This window comes from Lepidothrix coronata, unplaced genomic scaffold (assembly GCF_001604755.1).
Source record: "Lepidothrix coronata isolate B3197 unplaced genomic scaffold, Lepidothrix_coronata-1.0 Scaffold30, whole genome shotgun sequence".
In the NCBI taxonomy this organism is placed as follows: Eukaryota; Metazoa; Chordata; class Aves; order Passeriformes; family Pipridae; genus Lepidothrix; species Lepidothrix coronata.
The window spans coordinates 677,210-698,293 of NW_016690210.1; the positions used below are offsets into that span (position 1 = coordinate 677,210).

At 44.6% G+C, this 21,084-nt stretch overlaps 1 protein-coding gene across 3 annotated transcripts in view; it reads right to left on the reverse strand.

Annotated features, from left to right (window-relative positions):
• The window catches only part of KCNJ15 (potassium voltage-gated channel subfamily J member 15), a 24,207-nt gene extending 3,651 nt beyond the window's left edge, over positions 1 to 20,556 (reverse strand). The window contains exons 1-2 of one of the 3 annotated variants that reach the window (XM_017810996.1): positions 20,140 to 20,556; positions 9,298 to 9,422 (exon numbers count right to left, since the gene is read on the reverse strand). The gene's annotated coding sequence lies outside the window, so the exon portion shown is untranslated. Of the gene's footprint in view, positions 1 to 2,659; positions 2,932 to 9,297; positions 9,423 to 20,139 lie in introns of those variants that run through there. The other 2 variants (XM_017810995.1, XM_017810997.1) reach the window with 2 other exon arrangements.
• Between the last annotated feature and the right edge of the window lie 528 nt (positions 20,557 to 21,084).

The window sequence follows — 21,084 nt, forward strand, 5'->3', positions numbered from 1 at the left end:
TATATATATATATATATATATATAAAAGAAAGGAATGCATCCATGATCCCAGTAGGAGATTCCTTATGTGACAGTCAAACACCACAGAGTGCGCAGCATGTCCGGATAATAAACAGGAAAAAACCTTCAAGTGATCCGAAAAAGAACAACGGGAGGAAACGGGGGGGCTGGGATGGGGGTTGGGGTGGGAGGGCAGGGGGTGGGAAGGGCTGTACATGCAACTGCTCTTTAGGCAAACCCAGAGTCAAACACTGCTGCCAGTGTGCAATAAATACGTGCAACCTGTAGTGGGAAACCTGTCGGGGAAATGCTTAAGGAAGAGGCTCCGTTCCCGACACCAAGCCTCACCCTGGATAAGACATGGATGAAAAACATATGGAAAACTTTGTCCTGAAATAAGTTCACTTCTCCCTCTCAAGCACAGTTCCCCTCAGCCATTAATTCCATGTCGCCAGAACAAGTTTCCCTGCCACAAAGTTCCAGGCCAGGAGATAGCTGGCCTCTCTCATCCAGTGCTGGACACACATCCCCATCCCACCCCCTTGCTCAGCCTACCTGGACTCCTGCTCCTGGGAGCAACTCCCCAGGGCTGCCAGCTCCTCCTCCACAGGGATGGAGACAGCCAAGGCTCCACCTCCCTCCTCGGGGCTCCTGCTGGTGGGCTCCAGCTGGGGGGGCAGGGACAGGGCTCCAGAGACACTGTTTACTGCACAAGTGGTCGGAATATGTGTTTGGGATGCAGTGGATAGGGTGGAAACAGCAGTTCTACCACTCAGATACTTCCACTGTGTGCCAAGCTTGGTAAAACAAGCACCACACTCTTCATTTGCAGCACCAGCTGGGTCCACACATTGATGAGAGATCCTCACAAGGGCTCCTCATCAGAGCTCCTCACATATGGGACGTGGAGCAGCCAGAGTGAGGTGGGAATAACCACAGTTATAGAATGGTTTGGGTTGGAAGGGACCTCAGAGATCATCCAGTCCCACCCCCTGCCATGGGCAGGGACACCTTCCACCAGACCAGGTTGCTCCAAGCCCTGCCCAGCCTTGAACCCTTCCAAGGATGGGGCAGCCACAACTTCTCTGGGCAACTTGTTCCAGTGTCTCACCTCCCTCACAGTAAAGAACAAGGTTCAACCCACACAAGGGCCTGCTTAGAGTCTCTCTTGCCCCTGTCTCTTCTCTGCCCTGGAACATGTTGTTCCCTGTCCAGGAGCCCCAAATGGAGCAAATCCTGCCACTGCATCCTGCCACATTCCCAGACCTGCTGGAGGACACCTGATACCACAGATGTGACACCAAAATGCCGTGGCAGGAGAGTTCCCCCCTAGAAGGTGGGAGGCAGTGAGGGAGTTGCAGGGCAGAGTGTCTTCCCTGGGCTACACCAGCACAGAGGGGGACAGCTGCAAAACTTGCCCTTTCAGGTTTAACCTGAGAAGAGAAGCTTTGGTGTGTCTGTCACACTCCAGGTTATGTTTCAGTTAAAAAATCACAATTTCTCTCTGTCCCTCCCTGCTGTCCCTGTGTGTAATGTTGATCTCCACGTGTGAGGTCAGCGTGGTGGAGCGTTTTGGAGTCTAATATAGATGAAAGAGGCTGGATCAGAGCTCCCCCATCATCCTCTGCCTCCTCCCATCATTTGGATTTCTCTATGTGACAAAGTTACTGAGCTTTACAGAGATTTCCTGAAATGGATCCCAGCCAATTTCTGGTGCTTTTTTTGGTCATTGGGTATTTTTTTTATGTTGATTTGCTTCCTTCTTTTTTTTTTCTTTTTTTTTTTTTCCTCTTGCATCACTTTTTCCTGTGTGATCCCGAATTCCTCTAGTACTCTTTTCCTCCCCGGGGAAATTCCTCTTGGTTTCCTTTCCCTGCAGAAATGCTTCCCTTCCCTTCCCTTCCCACTGATATGGGAAGAGAGGAGGATCTGTCACAGTGGCAGTGCTGCCCCTGCTCCCCTCCCTTACCACTGGCAGGGGGAGAAACTCTTATGAAACCATCCATGGAAAAAAAAAAAAAAATAAGGGCTTCAGAGGAGGATTTTCCCCTGCCCCCAGTTCCCCACTGCTTCCTGAGTGAAGTGACCAGTTCTATATCCCGCAATAAATGATTCATGAGTGTCTCTGTGTGTAAAAAAAACATGTTACAACACCTGCATTGCTATTTCTCATCTTATATTTTATAGAGGGACCTTAGACTCTTTGCCCTGACAGCCAAGCCCAGCACCTCTGCCAAAACACTTCGGTTTGTTTGGTTTATAGTCACTCTAAATCATAAAGCATGTCTAGCACAGTAAGCTAATATAAGCAAACAAGGCTGAATAATAATATAACATCCATTTTTAAATTAAAAGAACACCTACTGTCTGTTCCCTAGCTGATTTTACACTGATAAATTATTTTTTTGTTACTGTAAATCAAAGTGTAGCTGCAAATAAAAGTGATTTGAGGTACAGTTAAGGAAACATACTTCAAGAGGGAAGAAAATACAATCATCTCAGACTTGTTTAGCATTCTAATGCCCTATGAATTACCTCCTTTCCTCACCAGCCCTTTGGAACAGCCAGAGGCGACTCCCCAGCAGAGCATATGCTCGTTAGGGAGTTCAGTGCAGACAAAGTCAATAAAACATAGAGCTACATACCAAACCATGAATACCTTGATATTAAGGTAATTCCAGCAGCCAGGGATCTAAGAAGCACATTAACACTGCTTCCAGAGACCACATTATCAAGGAGTCAGAGCCAGCTTGCATACATGCAAAAATGTTCCTCCTGCATGAAGCCAGATTTGCTTGTGCAAGACCTCTTTTGGCAGCCACCACTGACTGAAAGGGTTCAGGAGCATGACTTGCTCGAATGGCCTCTGCTGTTTGCTTTTTTTCCCAATCAGATCTGCTTTGCCACTGGAGCAAATCCTCAGGCATGCTTCACTGCCACTCTGAGACGGGGGCACGACTTGAACTGTTTTTTCAACCGGCAAAAAATCATTAGCAAGAAAAAAAGGGAAAAAAAAAAAGAAAAAAAAGAGAGAGAGAGCAGGGGTGAGGAAAGAAAACATGGAAAAGAACTGCATAATCTTCAGATCTTTCCTAGGTCTGCCGTGGTTCAGTAGGTTACAAAAGTCCCTCCTGAATTCTCAGTGCTCTGCCTAGCATGAACATCCTCCTCTCCTCCCCCTGGGCTGAGCACCAGGTTATGCTGTACAACTGTCAACAGGCAAAATCCTGCTCCCTGGCTGAGTTGTGGAACACAAAGGGAGCAGGGGCAGAGGGAGGGAAGCAGAGGCTGCAAAAGGATGCTTTGCCAGGGCAACAACTCTTTGCAGAGCAGCGTTAAAGGAAGTGAAAACCCAAATCCATCTTCGTCCCTCCTGATATCTGGGCATGGAAGAATAATTAAAGCTGGAGAAGTCTTGTGGTGTACAAATATCCCTTTCTTGGGGATATTTGTATGGGAATCTTGTCGTTCCCCAGGGTAGGGTGCAAAGCTTTGCAGTAACTATTTATTTACACAGAGGAGCCTTGGAAGCTACACTGATGTGAAGAAACAGGAAAACAACCAAGGCAGAGAGAAGGCAAAAGATGACTCAAAGCCGATGGAGAAGCTCCCAGTGATTTTCCAGATCTCTGGATCAGGCCTCCAAGTGGAGAAAAAGCACATCCTGCAAGTGTCTGAGCAGCTGACACACCACAAGTGAGCATCCACCCTTCCAAAAACCTGCCCTCCAGCATCCACCCTGAGCTCTGTGGACAAACAGGGGACTTGGCCATGCACAACCTTCAGTCCAGGAACCTTCAAGGACACCAAAGGCTTCTTCCAGGAAGAAGTAAATAAGCTCCTCAGTTTCTGAAACTCTCCTTTTCGTGTTCAGTAATATGGTTTACACAACACTGTTGGGAAAAAAAAAATAAAAAAAATAGGTTCCCCAGAAACCTGCCCTGCTTTTTTATTTTAACAAATGGTTTTTCTTCAGCAGGGCAGGCAACAGAAAATCCTTCTGAACGTCTCCCTTGCTGGTGTATTGTTGCTTCAAACTCTTTTCAAACACCCTGGGAGCACAGTTAAACATTTTAAACCTGCCTGTGCTGTGATGCTCTTCCCACCCTCTTACCCTTTCCTCATTCCTGCTGTGCAAACCATGCCTGGCTCTTTCTACCTGGGCAAGTCTAAACAGACTCCTGAAATCCTGTCCTCTCCGTTTCTGGGAAACTGGATGCCAGAACTGCTCTGCAAGGCTGAAAGGGACATTTATTGTTGCACGAAGCTTAGCAAGCTCATACCCTGCACTTCCACTTTCAGTTACATCTTCGGCCTGTTGTGGGAACATTAAACATCTCAGCAACACCTCAGAGAAGGAACTGAGCTAAGGGAGGATGGCAGTGATGTCTTTTCTCTATATAAAGCCAGGACTAGACCTTCAGAGAGCTTAAAGCCTAATGTTGTCCTGTTTTGCAGTCACTGCCACAATTTCTTCACTCTTCCCTGCCAGGATACCTGCGGGGGGTTTCAGTAGCTAAATCCTGTCTTTCCTTCTCCCTGAGGTCTTTCTCTTTGCCACAATAGTATCTCTCATTATCCTGTTTTCCCCCATTTTGCTTTGCATCCTCTTCTTCTCCTCTTTCCCACCCTCTGTGAATCCAAAGATCCAAACTAGTTGTGCTTACACCACCACCAGACAAGTGTGTAGTGGTGGCAGCAGAGCTGTTTCTCACAAGATTACTGGTTTATGTTCAACAAATATCTCGCTGTAGGTTCACAGCACCTATTCCTGACCTCTCTATTATATCATAAAATCAGAACCACAGAATGGTCTGGGTTGGAAGGGACTTCAAAGATCATCTAGTTCCAACCCCTCTGCCATGGGCAGGGAGGACTCTTATTTTCAATGATTTCAAATTTTACAGAACTTCACCCCTTTGGGCTGAAGTTTTCCTCGAGGAACACACTTTAATGTGTCGGTCAAAACAAAACAGCCATTTCCAAAATGAAAGCCAAGAAAAAATGCCTGGAGATGTTTCTGCCTCCATGTTCAGACAGTTTTGGTGTCTTTTGCTTCAGGAACACAGAGTGTGAACACATCAGCATGTTTTGGTGCAGAGACTGAAGGTCTCACTCTCCATGAGCACCACAACATCCCATTCATAGAGTAATGTCAGTGCCTTCCTGCTTTCTGGCCTTATAAATCCTCATCCATGCAGTGATGCAGCTTCATTAGGAAGTGCCAGGTCTCTCCTCCCCATCTTCCCAGTTCCTTATCAATGAACTCCCTTGCAAGGGTGGAAATTTGGGAACAAAGCCTCGGACTCCAGGAGGAGCCTCACCTCCACCTCCTCCAATGACCGGATTTGGGAACACAAGAGGCAGCAGCCACATGGATCAGGGAGCCTTGCTCTGCAGGAGGGAGGTGGAGAAGAAGATCAGGGGATATACTGGGAGAACACTGAAGGCAAGCCAAGGAATGCCTCATTTTTGGCTCTCCTTACTTGGCCATGAGATAAACCAATCCCTTTGGTGTTGTGCAGGGTGTTCTGTGACAAGCCCAAACACGGAGCTCTTGGGCATCCAGCAGAATGAAGGTCAGAAAGGAAGGCACCTGTACACATTCCAGCACGGAACACGAGCTGGGCAGGGATTTTCTGCAGAATACTTTTTCACTTAGTCAACTAAGGCCTACCTAAGTCCTGCTTAAGTACTTAATTCCTTTTTTGGGAGCAGGCCCTTTGCCAGCCAGCTGCTCCAATTGCTGTGGGCATGTGTTTTCACACAGCTCCTGCTGCCTTCCCCATCCCAGAGCCTGGACAGGCCACCTCTCCAGAACACAGATCCAACCAGAGAGGCTGCACTGCTGCTCCTGTCTCTGATTTCAGGGCTGGGGCTCAAGCAGGTTGAGTTTTTTTGCCTCAAAAGCCATGTTTTACCTCACTTTATGGCTCTTTATGTGCTGCCTGGTATAAGTCACCTGTCTATAATCTGCCTTCACCAGTTCATGTGCCAAGAGTTTTGTGTTTCTGTACCCAAGAGAGGGACAACCGTGTTTCCTTCTGGTGTTTTAGTCACGTGGTGGCAGCTTCATGAGGTACCAATATGGAAAATAATGAGCATGAAGGCATTTACTGCTCAGGTTGTTGAGTCTCACAAAGTTCATAGGGAGGGGAATCCCCTCCCAGGTCACCAGAGAACAAACCTGTGACTGGGAATGCCTAAGGAACACCTCAAAATAGCTTCCCAGTGCCTAAAAGGTGGCTGGAGAGGGACTTTTCACATGGAGTGACAGGAAAAGGCAGAATACCCTTAAGTTGAAGGATAGAAGTTTAAGTCTAAATATTGGGAAGGAATTCTTTCCTGTGAGAGTGGGGAGGCCCTGGCACAGGTTGCCCAGAGAAGCTGTGGCTGCCCCTGGATCCCTGGAAGTGTCCAAGGACAGGTTGAGTGGAGCCCTGAGTATCCTGGTCTAGAGGAAAGTTGAGGGGTTGGAACTGGATGATTTTTAAGGTCCCTTCCAACCCAAACTATTCCATTATTCCATGATAATCTTGCTATGACTGTCAGCCCCTGCTCACTGGAGAGTTGGCTGTGTCCTTGCTTTCCTTTATTTCACAGCAGGTAAATGACAGCACCTTGTTTTTAACCTTCCCAGAACTCACCCATCACTTCATAATCTGGCAGACAGTTACTCTGCCACCGAATAATAGTAGTAATAATAATAATAATAATAATAATAATAATAATAATAATAATAATAATAATAATAAACAACTTATTTGCCATCCTCCAGCTGGTTTGAAATCTGCTGCTTTTGCTTCAGACCTGCAGAAGTGTTAGTGGGACAGAAAACTTCCCCGGTTTCTTTCCTTGTTTGTTTGCTTTTTTTTTCCCCACCAAAATTCATTTCTCGGTCTAACAAAAATCTGGTTTTGCTTAAAAACAAGCAAGCAAACAAACCCCAAACTAGAAACTTCCTCTAGATTTTTAATTTAAATTGTCAGCAGGTGGCTGGAAATGAATAGCAGTGCCTAGTCATGGTTATGCAAGAGGCAGGGAGAAAAGTTAGCACTTCGCTGCAGTTCACAAAATCTGGCTAAAACAGCTGCAACTTGTCTTCCCCAGGGCTACTTCTTCTCCCTCTTTCTCAGCTCCCACAGCTGGGAGATGAAAGATATTTATCAGGCAGCAGTGGGATATTCCAGGCCGTTCACAGTGGTTTGTGCCTCTATTTTCTTGGGCGACAAATCCCCCGAAGCCTCAAACCCCACATCAGGCACCAGGTCCCAGCACCAGCCTTGTCTCAGGGGCATCACCTCCCGCTTTTGTGCCAACCCTGTGGTATAAATACAGTTAATTACCCTTTTTAATTACCCTTTGTGATGTCAATTCATCACCCTGCATCCCAGTCAAGTTGGGGTTTGTTCTTTAATTAGTCATTGCACACCAGAGCTCGGGGTAGGTGTGGCTGGGGGGTGAGGCTCCCTCCGGGGTGTCAGGCACAATTTTGGATGTGTTCCCTCCACATTTCCCATAAATCACAGCTCTCCTTTAGCCCACACCACGGACTCATGAAGAATGGCTTTAGTCCCCCACAAATATCCCTCTGTGCGTGCATATTCACAAACACTGCAGAGAGAAACACTCTCCTGATTTTCCATTCCTGTGCAGCCACATCTCAAAGCTGAAATACCAGGCTATGAAAAGAAGCTTCCACCAAAAAAACCCCCAAAACAATTAAATTCCTAGGCCTTTAAAATATCTAAAAACCTCACTAGTATTGAAAGTAATGGTAGGATTGCAAAAGGCCAGGAAGCTGTCAAGGGAAAAAAATAATTTTCTTTCAAGGTCTGAATATTGGTAAGCTTCTGTTCATCTATTCCTAATGTAGAAAGAATCAAATCTAAAACAGCACACCCTGACCCAGCAGGAAGATGGATGTTGTTACAGTAGTAAAGCTTTTCCTCTGAGAGTTTCTGGGTCTCTCTTACCTGTGTGGTGCAGCTGATTCGTGCTTCACACAGGCAGAGTAATGATAAATACAGAGCTAAATGCTAAATAAGCCAAATTTTTGTCTTCTCTGCATGGCCAGGACGCAGCAGTGAGTTTGGACTGGTGATCTTTGCAATCCTACAAAGTACATTTCCAAGGGAGAAGGATGGGTTTGTCGTGGCTTCATCTTAAAACTTGTTACAAGCTGATTTTCCTCAGGAAGTTATTTGGTTATGAAGAATTGCCCTGCCTGTGTGAACAAGTTCACGCTGTGCAAAATGTTTTCAAAAAGCAATTCTTCTTCCACCCTAGCTAAATGGGAGAGGAAAAATCCACTTCCCTCACCCAAATCTGAATTATTTTTACAGTGAATGTCCTTCTCTCTTAGGCAAAGCACAGGTGATGCTGCTGGCACAGCAGGGACATATATAGATAACTTAATTATTTTTTATAATGAATTACTCTACTGTGAATGAGAAAGTGGGCCCAATATTCTCTTTGAGGGACACAACAGCTTCAAAAATGTCCATTCCTACTGTTTTCTCTGCACTACAAATTGCATGAAGCACCATTTCCCTTGATTGTCCAGGCCTGATGAACAGAGATCAAACTCAGCTTCATCTCAAACAAATGTCTGGGAGCTATTTAACAAAAACAGAGCGTTAAAACTTTTAAATGCTGGAAAGAAAATTCAACAGCGCCCAACAAAATCAGGGCATGTGGTATCTCACAGGCAAATATTTATGTGCCCTTACACAACTTGTCCCCATCCTCTTCTCCATCCCTGGCCCTACTCCTGTCCCACCCAAGCACTGTCGCCTCACCAGCCTCATGGATAGTGGCCACAGCTCCAGGAAGGACAGAAATGGTCATGGGGGGTCCTAAAACCCACTAAATTCTGGAGTAATATATAAACCAGGGCCTTCCACCTGCCTCTTCGAGGTGATCAGGGATGAACTAAAACCACCAGCAGCACTTTCCAGTTGGTGTAGGGTTGCTTATCCTCAGTGCTGCCCAAGGGTTTTATTTCAGGGCACTTTTCTCCTTTTTTTTTTTTTTTTTTTTTTTCTTGCCCATTCCTTGGTTTTGTTTATTTTAGGTTTTAAAGGGTTTTTTTTCCCCCCTCCCCCGCCCCCCCCGTATATGTTTTCCACTGAGGTCTGTGCTTTTTCCTAGACCCACCCAAATTCCAGGACATGGCTCACTTGTGTGCCAAGCTTTCAGGCTCTCCTTGCAACAAATGGAAAAATACCCTTTTTTCCGCTTCTGCACATTTTAAGGGGAGAACCCCCTGGAGCAGGAGGAGGAATTTAGTTATACCTGTTATTTCAGAGCAGGAACAGGAAAGAATCCCAGTGTTGTCCATGAGAACTCTGTGTTCCTGAGGTGCACAGGGTTCAAGCCCCAGTGCTTTGCTTGGGACTCTGAGCTGCAACTGTGGAGTGCTAAGGAGATTTAAAAATTAATAATTAAAAAGCAAAAACTTCTGGTTGGTAGAATTCCATTCTTTTTATGGGAACTACTTAGCACTCCTGAGTGCATTGGTATTTTAGGAGAGGAATGGAAGAAAATCAAAGATTAATGGGGAGAATCATTGGGGAGTTTTAAGTGGAAATTACAGTTTTCAGCTGCGTCACTCCCTGCTCCCTTTAATAGGGTGTTTTAGGCTACCAGCAGCTTCATAGAATCACAGAATTGTTTTGGTTGGAAGGGACCTTAAAGATCATCCAGTTCCACCCCCTTGCCATGGGCAGGGACACCTTCCACTGGACCAGGTTGCTCCAAGCTCCATCCAACCTGGCCTTGGACTGTGTGAGAGGTGGTGGACAAGAACAAAGGGCTCCTGTTTTTCCCCAGAGCAGCCTGGCAGAGGGAAGGCTGCTGGAATTCCACCTTCCCTCCCACAGGGTTGCTGTGTGGCTCATGGGGTGGCAGGAACCCTCAGGACATGAGGAAAGAGCCACCAAAACACTGTTCCCTCCTGTTCTGGTACCTCCAGGGTGACCCCCAGGGCTGTAACAACACAAAAATTCCATCCAAACCCTTTTGTTTGCCCTTGCCTCTGTGGGGATTCTCTGATGTCTTGTTAAGGCTGGTCCTCCTTGATTTCCTCTTCTCAGTGAGGGAATTAATAAATCCTCTCTGACTTCCAGAGCTCCCCAGTTTCGTGGAGCTTGTTGGGACATAATTTCTGAAGCCTCTGTTCACCTGCCAAGTTAAGCTGAAATTAACCCATGGATTTAGAGCCCTGGGCTGGTTTGTATCCCTTCCCTCTTAGGTGATGGAAATTAAAATGTGCTGGGTTAATTATTTATCCTTTCCATCAGCAAAATGCTCACACTGTACAGAAGTTTGTTGTCACTCTCACACATGTGCAAAAATCAGAATAATAATATATATATTTTTAAGAAGAAGCTGTTTCCTGAGTTTCTTGATTGGGAGGTCACACAGCCCAGGATTGTGTGTCTTCCAGATAAACTCCTAAGGAATCAGAGGGAAAAGAATATTTGTTTTTCCTCATTGCTCTCCCAAATTGCTTGATCCCTGCACATTTCCATGACACAGACCCCTCAGTCTGCTGCAGAGACTGTGGCTTCTGAAAGGGAGGAAATAGCAAGAATGTACTGGTGCACATCAATATTTTTGGATTTTTCTGGCCAAACCAGAAATATCAAAACAAACAAAACAAAAGCAAAAAAAAAAAAAAGGGCAAAAAAACCCCACTTCAACTTTTTCTTTCTGGCAAAATTAAAAAAGAAAAAAACAAAAAACAACAAGGGTAATTCTGGCTGTTAGTTCAAACCAAAAGCAAACCTTTCATTTTGCTTTGATGTTTGCAGAGATATAGGTGTGGGTCTAATTTAAATCAGGTGAGGAACAAAACGTGCCTCGAAGCGACCGATCGCGACATTTTCGCTTCCACAAAGTCAACATGGAAATTTTTTTACCCTTCAAGTTTGTTTTCAAGGCTTTTCCAGTCTGAGCTGCCCTACCAAATTCCCATGGATTCATTAGATCTTCCATCCAAACCTGCATTTTCAGTCCATAAAGCTTTTTGGATGAACGATCTGAGCCTTCTGGAGCTGTAGAGGCCACACGAGTTTCCTGGTTTGGTGACAAGTGACACTTGGAGAACAGAGCCTGTCCTGGGATTTGCTGGGATTTGGGGACATAACTGTGCAATTCCCTCATCATTTCTCTTGGTCTTACAGTTTCTTGGGAACCTCCATAAAAACAGAGATGATGGGCCCCCAGCAAGAGAAAAATCTCACGCTGTTTTTCAAAGTTGCTGCGTTTCCTTGTGCTCAAAGGGGGCTGTTTTGCCTGTTTATTTACACACACCTTATCTTTATGGCTGTTCCTTTATGATCCCATGTCATCCCTGCAATCTTGTGCAGTTGGGAGCTTGGGAAGGTCTAGCTTTGATCACTGGGGTGATTGGACTGAATAGAACATTGTTCCTGCTCTGCCAAGGAGATTTTTCCGACGACGTCCAGAAAACGCCGCGAATTTATTTTTTAAGGTTCTACAACATTCAGTAACTTCTTCCTCGTCTTTTCTTTTTTTTTTCTTTTTTTTTTGTAAGTTTTACAGATGCCATGAATTTCACGAGTCACTTTGATGTTTTCCAAGCAGCCTGATTTATGGGAATAAGAAATACCACCGTTCCCCAATTACTTTCTGTAATAAGGCTCGATCCATCAGTGGAAATACAGCCCGGCTGAGGAGTCCAAGGCACAAAGAATAACTGGGCTATGAGGAAATCAGGTACATTGCCCACAAGAGATCATTTTTTCAGTGGAAAAAATATCAAACTTTTTGATCTCTAACCCTCTGTATTTTTCCTGTAATATTTAATTTAATCAAGCCTCCATTTTCATGGAAAACCACCCTTGATGGGAAATGTGTAACTAGCAGACCTTTCTATGTTGTTTTAGTGCTGTTTATGTTCTATTTTAGTGCTGTTGAAAGGAATTGGTATTTTGTAGGTAATTGCTAAAGATAAGTGGTTGCAAAAAGTAGCTGAGCAGGACCCTGACTATCTCAAATTGCAGCAGCACATTTCAGATGGGGTTAAGATAAGTGACATTTCTGAAAGTCCAGAGACTGTCACTCCACCAGTCAGGTGGCACCTTAAAGACAGAGCAGAAAACTCCTTCATTCCCAGTTCTGGTGACTCGTAGTCAAGCCCAGCCTTTCCCAAAGGAAAAGCACTTTCTTTCTAAAAAGCACTTCCACTTGCTGCATGACTCGTCTGTAGGCAGCTTGCTGCCACAGCATCTCCAAAATCTGCCTTTTCTTCAAGTCCAGAGCTTCAATTTATTAATTAACCATTTCCCAGTGCACCTCCTGCTCAGAGTCCTTCTCATCTGTCCCATGGCCAAATCCCTCAGACTTCCAGGGTAAAAATCTTCTTTCCTGTCTGCTTTTTCGACCATTTTATTTTCCCCTTCATTAATTCAAACACCTCTTTCATTCCTTTACACCCCTGAAGCTCACAGCCCTGGCCCCCATAGCTCTGCTTTCTTCTGCTCTTTGTTGGCGTCTCATTCCTCTTTCTCACCAAATCAGTCCCTGGCAGTTTTTTGCTCCCTCCCTGTTTTACAATTCTCTTATGCCATTCCACAACACCTTCTTATTATACACACACAAAATTCCTCTCTTCACCATATCCTGAAAGTACACCTGGTTTGAGACACATCACAACTTCAACAAACACCTCCCCATCCAGCAACTTCCTCCTGTGTGTCCCACCATGCACCGCTTGCTGTTAGATCTGAAATAATTTAGAGAAGATTTGAAGTTTTCCCTTTCTTTATTAATCTGCCAGGACCTCACCATCCTCAGAGGAAAAAATTCCTTCCTAATGTCTTGCCTACTCTCTCTTCAATTTGAAGCCATTCCCACTTGGCCTGTCACTCCAGGCCCTTGGAAATATTCCTCCTCCATCTTCCTCATAGGCTCCCTTCAAGGACTGAAGGGACAGTAGACAATCAACTCACCCCAAAACCTTTTCTTCTCCAGGCTGAACAATCACAACCTTCCCAGCCTTTCCTCCCAGCAGAGCTGCTCCATCCCTCAGATCCTCTTGGGACCTGCTCTGGACTCTCTCCAGCAGCTCCATGTCCTTGCTGCACTGTTCCCCAGGGCTGGAGCAGCTCTGCAGGGGGATTCTCACCAGAGAGGAGCAGAGAGGCAGAATCCCCCCCTGCCCTGCTGCCCACGGTGTGGGATGAGCCCAGGTGAGTCCTGTCTAAAAGAAATTTGGAGATATGCTTTCCTTAAAAGTCACCTGGGAATACCAGGCATCTGAAAACCTCACTCTGAGGCAGCAGTTCTGCACTGAGAGGCCAGTTGTGGGATTCGGTAGGTTGAAATTCCTCCCTGTTCAGGTTAGTTCCCTAAAAGGTTTCTGCCTACTCTGAGCTAATCCTCCAAGGCAGAGTCGGTGGAGAGAGCTGGACATCTCCACACGGTGAGTCTGCCTCTTCCTCTAATCCCTGGAGGTGCCCATCTGATGGCCTGAGACCAGATGTCAAACTTCTAAACAGCTGAAATCATCTTTTCCTTGCGCCTCTATAACCAGGCCAGTGCTTTTGAAAGGTGCCAAGTTTACTTATTGCATGAAAATCATCTTTTCTGGTGCGTGTGGGGGTAACCCCGCTACTCCTGGAAGCACGAGGTTGACACATGTAAATTAAGTAGAACAGGTGCATATTTTAAGTTGGAATATCCTGGTTTGACTCTTACTGCTGAAGCTTTTCAGGTTAAATCCCACAGAAAATGCTGTGCCAAGTGGAATCCAATGTAGGGTTACATAACTAGATGCACTCCTTCCATCACACATATAGTTTAGTTACTGTAAAAGAATGCAAATTATACACCGCTGAAGGTGATGAACAAGCTTTTTGTATAAAAACAACCTACCTAGGAATCTAAAACAAGATGTGGGGTAAGTCTGCTCTCTTTTACAGGTTCTTGCCCAGGACATTCCCTGCCACAGGTCAGATTGCTTGTCTGTGTCATCAACATGGAAACTGTCACCATGTCCCTCCCCAAAATAAGGATTCATCATGACTGAAGGCTTGTGATCATCCATGGTCACAGAATCACCTCTTTTGAATCTGGGGAATGAGGATTTTGGTTGTTCTCCCAGGTTTTTTTGCTGATTTCACTGTTGATTTTGAGCTCATAGAGAAACATGCTTAAATCAAAGTTTCTAGTGAGAAAAAAAGGTTATTATTGACCTCTGTGACATTGTCAGTCTTTATGTGACATCTTGGGTGGTTAACAACTAAATTTCTTAAGATCACTTAAAGCAATCACAAACAAAAGCTTATCCTTGACGATGTATTCATTGTTTATAATCATTATTTATGAGATCTAGAGAAGCTCTGGAGCATTTAAAGACATGGTGTCTCCTTTCACATTTTCACTGTTTGCCAACCAAAAATACTCCTGCAAAGGCAGAATCCTCCACCAAGGTGCAGTAGGAGGAGAAATCAGTGGGATTGCTCCACTGAAATGAGTCTTTTGGGAATTCTGCACATAAACACTAAGAAATTTTCTTAAAATAGGAATTTGTTTTCCTATTACCTGAGACCTTACAAAGAGGAGGAAGATTTACCACCAATAAATATTATTTTGGGTCACGATCAAGTGACAGCTTTTTTTACTCTGACAAGAGAAGAAATCAATGTAAAATTTTATACATCTTTGTTCCAAAAATATATATTTAAGGTTCAGTACATGTTTTGGGTTTTTTTGGTTGTTGTGGTGGTGGTGGTGGTGTTTTGGTCTTGTTGTTTTTTTTAAATTTTATTTGGCTTTGATTTTTTTGGGTTTTGGGGGAAGTTTTTGGTTGTTTTGGGGGCTTGGGGCCTTTTGTTTTGTTTTGTTTTGTTTTGTGTTGGGGTTTGGTTTTGTGGGTAGTCATCTGGAGCTTTTTTTAAACTGCAACTACAGAGCAGAGTAGGAATGAACTTCAAGGACCAGGAATTCCTCAAAACTTGTGCTGAAGCACCAGTAATGTTGTTACCCGTCCTGAGGACAGGGAGTGAGGGTTGTGGCCTTAGTTAATTTAGCATAATTAGCTCAAGAAGACCAAAGGTATGAGGAAAAAAAAATCTGTTATTAAGATTTCTAGCAGTATGACAGAGCTTTAGACGAAAACTAACTGAAGTACAGGCATGATTCTATGGGTTTTTCGTGTTGAATTCTGTTCTCCCAGATGAAAACAAACAGCCCACGACCTGGAGCCCATGATGTGATGCTGAAAAGCCACATCTGGCCTCCACATCTCCCCCAGCACCGTGGAAGGGCCACGGTGTGAACGAGAACCAGACCTGGACCCTTCTGTTTGTCCATTATACACAGATTAAAACAGCTCTGTTGGCTCTCCCACACCTGCCCTTGCTGTGTTCAGTCACCTCTGGTCCCATGGAAGCATTTTGCACCGCAGGCCATTCCACTCTGACCCTTTTGTGCCTTGACAGGAGCTTTCAGCCCCTTTTCAGCACATTCCACAGCAGGGAATGGACATTCAGCACCCCTGGGCTGACGTTCACCACGTTAATTCATAACTCATAAACAGAGTCCCTCGTAACAAGTGACTTTTTGCCTAATCTTAAGGAAAAAGGAGGTTTGATTCAGAAGCAGTAAGCTGGGAACAGTCAAGAGACCAAACACCACGTGCCACAGAGGCCACCAAGTCTGCCAGTGAACCAAACTCAACATGGGCATAAAATAAAGTGTCGCCTTAAAAAGTTTTGGCTCTTTACATCCTATTTTTATGAGAATGTTTTGTCATTTGCATGAGAAAACGAATCAGAACTGCAAGTGCTTTGCATCACTCAAACACCTCCCTCCCTATCCTGATGTACCTTTGAGTGAATGAAGCACATCCTTGCTCTGAAAATCCCAGAAAACACATCTTTTCTTGTCTTCCCCCCATCCTTTTAACAATTCTTGTAGCACGGGGCTGTGGTTTGGCTGTTTATGGCGGAGAGAGGGGACTGTTGTTAGGTTTGGTGTCAAAGTGTTTGAGGAAGGAAACTTTCAGGAAACATTATTTCTGGATAAGGGAGCAGGAAACTGAGGCCTGTTTGCTTGGGTGAGAGGCTGGAAGGGGTTCAGAAAAGGACAGCTGGAGTGGAAGTTCCCAGGAGTAAGGACAGGCAGCCTGGAGTGGGATTATTGCTGGAGTGGGATTATTGCTGAGCAGAAAGCAAGGGAGCACTTTGAGGGAACTTTAGAGACAAGATCAGAAAGTCTCAGGAGCATTTTTCTGGCTGATGTTTTCCTTGGAAGATATTATGTGAAATTCAAATCATTTAAGCAGGAAGAATTTATTTACTGGTCAAAATGTTGTGAACATCCATTTTATTCTACTTATTCTGACTATTTTATTCTACTTATTCTGACTATTTTAATTTATTTTATTTATTTATATCAATTTTATTATATGTTTTTGTCAGACTGTAATTCCAGTCAGAAAAAGGGGAAATTTTGATCCTAATGTATTTTTATCCTTTTCTCTTCATGAGTTCATGCTGACAATATACCTTTTAAGCCATGTAAGTCAGTGCACTGTTATATATATTGCTTCACTACAGATTATGGGAATATATTACACAGATAAACATTTTTATCATATAGTCTCAATGTAAAAGTGCTAACTGTAGATAAGGAAAAGTGCATAATGTAAAACCAGAGAGGTGTCCTGCAAACTGTGACCTAACCTACAGTGAAACACCTGAGTCAAAGCAATGGAGATTAAATTAATCTAATCAGGGCATACTACTGTTCCAGTCGAAATTTATTTGACTCTTGAGTTACAAAGCTAAGGTGGCTCTCTAAGCACGGACAAATCCAGCTGACAAAACCCCCATAAGGAAAGCAAACCAGAAAGGAGTCAAGTGTGGTTTCAAAAGGTACCAAACACAAGCTTCAGGCTTCCCCTCCACCTTAAACACCAGGTAAAATGCACATGCCCCCAAGGTCAAATTTGAACCAAGTGGGAGAAGGAATTTCTTAATCACAAGGCCACAGAAAGGCAGGAGTGTCCTCAGCTCAGGAAGGACATGGAGGGGCTGGAGCAGGTCCAGAGGAGAGCAACGAGGCTGGGGAAGGGACTGGAGCACAAGTGCTGGGAGGAGAGGCTGAGGGAGCTGGGGGGGCTCAGCCTGGAGAAGAGGAGGCTCAGGGGAGACCTCCTCACTCTCTGCAACTCCCTGACAGGAGGGGGGAGCCAGGGGGGGTTGGTCTCTTTTCCCAGGCAACCATCAGCAAGACAAGAGGGCTGGGTCTGGAGCTGTGCCAGGGGAGGTTTAGGTTGGATATTAGGAAAAAATTCTTTACAGAGAGAGTAATCAGGCATTGGAAGGGCTGCCCAGGGAAGTGGTGGATTCTCCATCCCTGGAGGTGTTTAAGGACAGACTGGATGTGGCATCAGTGCCATGGGCTGGGAACCACGGCGGGGTTGGTTCAAGGGTTGGACTTGATGATCTCAGAGGTCTTTTCCAACCTGGCTGATTCTATGATTCTATGACTCATACCTCACCAGACACAGAGCAGGGAGGGAATGGGCTTGGAACAGATCAGAAATGATCAGGTGCTCACTACCAACACCTGGGAAGTCAACCGGGTCTCCTCAGTAAGGATTCTCCAGCCTTGGTGTCTCAAAGCTTACAAGGCTCCCCCAGAGAAAGGAAAACATCTCCAAGGGTGTTCTGCAGCCAGAAGGAATCTGCACAGCGTGATAGCACCTTGCTGAGACACCTGCTGAGTCCAACCCATGTCCCAGCAGTTCACTCTCAGCCTTTCCCCAGGGGCAGGTGAAGGTTTGCAAAAGGCTCTGCTGGAAGAGGAAATTTGCCAAATACCCCAATGGGTGTAAATACCTGCAGATGTGTTATCCCAAAAATGCCCTTCCCCTCTTTATGTCCACGCAGTATTTTTCCAGTGAAGGATGATGACACCTGGAGCATTCAGGTCTTTGTTTGCTCCCTTCCTGCCTGACCACGACCTCAGATTGCCGTGAGCCTCAGAGTGTGCCAGTCACACAAAGACAATCTCATGCTTAGGATGCTCTGGTTAGTTCTGTGTCCAGTGGTTTTGGCTGTTCTCCATGAGCATTTCACACCTTTCAGGATAGATAGGTATGGAATGAACAGGCATTTCAATTCATGCACAGCCAACACAGAAATCAGGGAGCTACTTTTTTCCAGCAGTGCCCTGTTTACTCCAGGACCATGCACAGGATTTTTACCAAGATATTTGCCATATTAACAGACACACTGAAGGCTAAAATGATTCTCGAGTCTGTAGTAACTCATTCAAGTCATTCATGAATGCTCTCTCATCCCAAGGGGTGAAGGACAGCTCAGCAGGAAGATATCTTTCAAATATTCCCATTTAGTGAATCAATTTGGACTGACAAGGTTGATTTTAACTGTTTGATACCTCAACCAATAAGTTTTACTAATTTTCATACCCATTATTTCCTATAAGGTAAAAACCTTTCCCTCCATTAAAACAAACAAACAAATAAACCAAAAAGACATCACCCCAAAATCTGCCTTGTTTTTCCTGGAAGCACAGTAAAGCAAAATTTGTTTCAAAACGTTCTGAGGTTCAGCCTGCAAAGAAGTTACACTCCTGTTTTTCTTGGTCCCTCACAGCTTTGGTCTCTACCTGTTCCCAAAGAATACAGCCTGTCTCTAGGAACTCTGTGTCTTAGGAGAGGGAAACAGGAGAAGAGGCAGGAATAATATTCCAGACTTCTTTAATGAAATCTGGACAAATAAAAAACTCAGCTGCCATCAGGGCTGATGGCTCGTTTGCTTTGTTGCACGGGGGAGCCAGGGTAAAAAAGAACTATTTGTTTTCATTTGAAGTTCTATAAAAAGTAACAGGGCTGAATTATTGTATGTGTGTTGGAAGACTGAAGCCCAAGTCATCTGCTGCTGTTTTTGTCTCCAGGCCATGCCTCATTTGCTGGGATGGAATTCTTGGGGAAGTTTTTGGTCTGGTCTACACTCTGCTTTTGAAAAGCAATGCCAGTTTGTACTGTACAACCAGCACTATGTTACATTCCAGCCTTGCTTCCTCCCTCCCATAAGTTGGTTATTAGAGAGTGCAGAGAGCATAGTGACATTTTACAAGCAAGGAAATAAAGAAGACATTTCTTTAGCAGCAAATTGCCTCCTTTCCCCTTCAATTAAAAATCAAATAAAATATATCACAGGTAAAGATATCACAGGAAAACACAGATTTGGCAACAGGTACACAGTGATCAGAAAGACCCTAAAATACCTCTAAATGCAATATGGCCAAAGGCAAGGCAGGGATCAAGGTCAGTTAAAAAGTAATGTAGATACTCCTTGTTCACAAAGGAAAGCCAACTTTGTTCTTTTTTTACAATCAGCACACCATGGATCAAAAAAAGAACTTATCTGTAAATCTCATTACAGCAGGATCCCAAAGTTAAAACAAAAAGGGAGGCAAAACCGAGCTGCACTGAAAGAGAGGAGGATTTTCACCTCAATCTTAGATTTTGATGAGTGAGGAAAAGTCAAACCTGCCGTAAACAAGTGGTGTGAAAACACAGGCAAAAGTTCTCCAACCCAGGCATGTTCACATTCTTTATACCTGCCACGGAAAACTTGCACTCTCTTTTTTTCATACAGACAGGTAACAGGGGCAGGACAAAGTCCTAGGCAAGTTTTCCCACTACGCCAATGAAAACCAGTTTCTGAACTCGAAAAAGAGCAAGAGCTGCCTGAAAGTTGTTCTTCTAGCACCCCATAAATCACTGTAGGCTCCTACAAGGAAAAATTTCTGGCAGGGAAACAGTTACAAAGACGTATAAACATATAAATATATATAAAAATACCAGCCACAAACCTCCCATTCAGTAACTTGCATCAGTGGAAAGACCAAACCGTGACAGCTTTTGCTCTGTCGCTCAACTGCCTGTACCCCAAAGTTCACGAGGAGGCACAGTCTTATAAACATTTTTGCTTTTACACACAGTGTTTAAATCCTTAAACCACTAAAATAAAAGAAAAACAGGGAAAGCGCCTACTCCTCAGCTTCCAGTTCCTCGCAGCTTCCAAAGCACTGCTAAGCATTTATGCATTTTTGACAAATACCTCTTACCTGTAAAAGAGCAGTGTTCAGATTCCTTACTAGATGTTATCGTCATGTCAAGTCAAACAGTCCTTTTTTATAAGAGGTTGGATGGTTTTTCAGTAAGGCATGTGTGCAGGTTTAAAAAAAAAAAAAAAAGAGAGAGCCAAAAACCAGCAGAAATCAAACCCCTCAGAGAGTCTCCCTTCCCTCGCTGTCAGTCAAAAAACAAGTTGCAATAAGCCTGAGTTGGAATTACCTGAATAAAGAAACTGGAGAGAGGGAGGGAGGAGAGGGAGGGAGGGAGAAAGAGAGGGGAAAAAAAAATAAAAGAGTCTGAGAGGAGACTCAGTGATGTCAGCAGAGAGTGTTAAGGAAATCCACAGCTGAGCCCAGCAAACTTTATAACTACACAGCACTCGACACCCAGTTACGTGGTGAGCAAATACCTGCCTAAGAGGAACTGAGTTACTTCTAAAGCAGTCAGTTAATCTTTGAAGAAACTTCAGCCAGGCTGATCAAAGTCCCCTAAAGGCCTTACTTCCTAAATAAGTAAGGCTATGAGTGGTTGCATAATGCTAAGGAAAGAGGAAGAGGGTTGAAAAGTCAACGTTATTGATCACTCCTTTCCTGTTGGCGAAAGGGAGCCTGAAACTCATCTGAGATAAATTCATGCTATGGTTGTAACACACTGAGCTGCAGCAGCTGAAAGCCCTGACCACCAGAGTTTAGCCACAACACTTTGATGACTTGTCCTGGGTTTGCTCCAGTGCCTTTTTGCTGTTGTTTCCCCGTTGCAGAAAGCACAGACAGTGCTGATTTGAGCAGGGGAAATCGGGTGCTTTGAAAACAGGGAGGAGGAGTGTGGATGTAAAGCCTGTGCTGTTGGTACCGTCCTGGGATTTAGATGGGATTCCCAGAACTGGATGCAAACAGCAGCAGTGAAAGGGAAGTCACTGCCACACCAGAGAGGTT